The sequence below is a fragment of the Arachis stenosperma genome, chromosome 6 (genome assembly GCF_014773155.1).
Source record: "Arachis stenosperma cultivar V10309 chromosome 6, arast.V10309.gnm1.PFL2, whole genome shotgun sequence".
Taxonomy (NCBI): Eukaryota; Viridiplantae; Streptophyta; class Magnoliopsida; order Fabales; family Fabaceae; genus Arachis; species Arachis stenosperma.
The window spans coordinates 44662195-44665310 of record NC_080382.1 but is presented as its reverse complement, the minus strand read 5'-3'; the positions used below and the strand labels follow the sequence as shown (position 1 = coordinate 44665310).

General features: G+C 42.3%; 1 non-coding gene across 1 annotated transcript; it reads right to left on the bottom strand.

The window, feature by feature from the left end:
- Positions 1–240: 240 nt before the first annotated feature.
- On the bottom strand, positions 241–344 carry LOC130937031 (small nucleolar RNA R71). The gene has a single exon (XR_009068269.1). It is a non-coding gene; the product is annotated as a small nucleolar RNA R71 (small nucleolar RNA).
- Positions 345–3116: the final 2772 nt, after the last annotated feature.

Genomic DNA, 3116 nt, shown 5'->3' with positions numbered 1-3116 from the left:
TCATTTGGTGGGAGTGCTAATGAAGACCCAAACCAACATCTCACAAAAATCCTGAGAATTTGCGACACTTTGAAGTCCAATGGAGTCCAGGAAGATGCCTATAAACTGCTCTTGTTCCCATTTTCACTTAGGGACAAGGCAGCTAAGTGGCTGGAATCATTCCCAAGGGGGAGCCTAACAACCTGGGATGAGGTGGAAAGCAAGTTTCTGGCACATTTCTACCCCCCACAAAAGGTCAATAGGCTTCGATCTGAGGTTCAGACTTTCAGACAACAGGATGGTGAAACCCTCTACGAGGCATGGGAGAGGTTCAAAGAATTGACAAGGAAATGCCCACCAGACATGTTCCATGACTGGGTGCAATTGCATATTTTCTATGATGGACTTTCTTATGAATCAAGGAAGGCTGTAGACCATTCATCAGGAGGTTCATTGAACAGGAAGAAGACTGTGGAAGAAGCCATTGAAGTGATTGAGACAGTGGCTGAGAATGAATACTACTATGCTTCAGAGAGGCACAACACTAAGGGAGTCATGGAGCTGAACCATGTTGATACAATTCTAGCCCAAAACAAGGTGTTTGCCAAGCAACTAGCAGAGCTCACCAGGAAATTTGACACAAAGCAAGTGGCTGCAATACACACACAAGATCAAGAGGAAGTAAGCATTGAAGGAGGTGATTGGGAAGAGGCCAACTATGTGGGAAACCAACAAAAGCAATCATATGATCCACATTCCAACACTTACAACCCAGGATGGAAAAACCACCCAAACTTTGGGTGGGAAACCAGCAAACCCAACCACAAACCCACAAACCTTACAACCACAACCAACATAACAATTCCACATACCAAAACTCCAACCAAAGATCATACCAAGCCACACAAAACACTTACTCCCAACCACCATATCATGGCCAAAATAATCAACCTGCCCAATCCAATCCGAACCAACAATTTCAAGATCAATTAAACAGGATAGAAGGAATACTAGCAAACATGGGTCAGGACATAAATGAGTTGAAAAGCTTTAGGGAAGATGTGAGATCGACCTTAAGGAACCATGGTGAAAAACTCAAGTGGATGGAGTCTCGAGTAGGAGAGCTATCTCAACAGGCCCCCAAGTCAACTGCAGTGTTCCCTAGTGACACAGAAAAGAATCCTAAAGGGGAACAAAAGGGAGTGAGATGGGAAGAATGCAAGGCCATCACCATATTGAAGGAAGTCTCAGAAGAAGAAGGAATCAGACCCTCAGAAAAGGAGCCAGAAATCTTGAAAGAAGGTGTGGAAGAAGCTAAGCAGGAAAGTGAAACTGAGCAAGCCAAGGAAATGCAAAAGGAAGGCATGCTGGGAACATACCAACCAAAAGCACCATTTCCTCAGAGGTTAGGAGGAGGTGAAAAAGGGAAAACATATTCAAAGTTTTTAGAGACATTTAAGTCTCTCCATATCAATATTCCCTTTCTTGAGATCCTCCAGCAGATGCCTACACATATCAAGTATTTGAAGGAATTGCTGAGCAAGAAAAGAGTTTTGAAGGGAGGACAAACTGTAATAATGAACAAGGAATGCAGTGCACTCATCAAGAAGGATATGGTCTCTAAGAAAACAGACCCAGGAAGTTTTCATATCCCCTGCATCATAGGGGAAGCAAAAATTGACAGAGGATTCTGTGATCTAGGAGCTAGCATAAATGTGATGCCTCTGACTCTTATGAGGAGGCTACAACTGAATGAGGTGAGATCCACTGATGTAATCATATAATTGGCTGACAAAACTCAGAAGCAAGCTGAAGGGGTAGTTGAGAATGTGCTAGTGAAAGTGGGAAATTATTTCTTCCCCACAGACTTTGTCATTTTGGACATGGAGGAAAGCTACCTACACCCTATCATTCTGGGAAGGCCATTTCTAGCCACTGCTAGAGCGCTCATAGATGTAGAACAAGGAGAGCTAATTTTGAGAATACATGATGAACAGCTCATTTTCCATGTTTTCAAACCTGCATCTGAGCCTGAACCAGAACCTGAAAAGCCTAAGGATGATAGTAGCCATCTGTGTTTGGAGGAAAGCAATCCAGCAGCTGAAACTCTGAAACAGTCCTTGGAAGGCAAACAAGAATTGCAAGAGTTAAAGCCACAAGAATCAATAGAAATAGCTCAGAAGGATCCTCCTGGCATAAGGGTCAATGAAGAAATCCTCAAGAGAGAGGGAAGAATTGTAAAGAAATTGCCAAGAGGGTGGAGAAACAAGAAAATTCCCACTGAAGGTTTCTCTCCGGGAGATAAAGTGATATCAAGTCATTATCTGCCAATCCCACCTGGCCTCAAAACCATTCCTTCCCAGCTCCATCAAGTGTGCACAATCAGGAAAGTTCTTTCTATGGAACATTTGGAAATCATGAAGGAATCAAATGGGGACGTTTCCATAGTGAGAGGAGAGGACATCAAGCACTACAATCCACCCTAACAAGGGACAATCGTCAAGCTAGTGACGTTAAAGAAGCGCTTGTTGGGAGGCAACCCAACCTGAGGTAATACCCCTTTGCTGTTTCTTTTATTTGTTTCAATAAAAAGGTGAAGTAGTTTCTGTGCATTGCAAAGAATCAAGTTTGGTGTTTCACACCAAACAATGAATTCGTGGATCAATAATTCAAAGGGGAATGTGTGACTCTAAGTTTGGTGTTCCACCATACAGATCAACTGAACACAACAACCTTTGAATTATATGAAAGGAACAACCATTCTAAGCAATCACAGAAATGCTTAAAATCCTTAGCAGCAACTTCATTCCAAGGAGAATTCAAGGATTCAAAGAGCAGAGGAGTAAGTAGGAGACTAAGTTTGGTGTTCACACACCAACTTAAGACTCAGACACTTGCCCATACATAGTGAGCTAACCACTTAAGTGCTTGAGAAGCAAGCAACTTCATCACTCTTTACAGGAAAGGAAACAGGGGTCTTAGAAAGAACATGAAGCAACAACTAGGAGAGAAGGAGAAATCAAATTGTTTCCTGGCAACAAAGAGAAAACAAGAAATTTCACAAGGTGGTGTTGTTCCTTGACCATTCTTTAAAAGGCAAACAAAAGCATGCTTGTTCTGGTTTAAACTGTAATTGT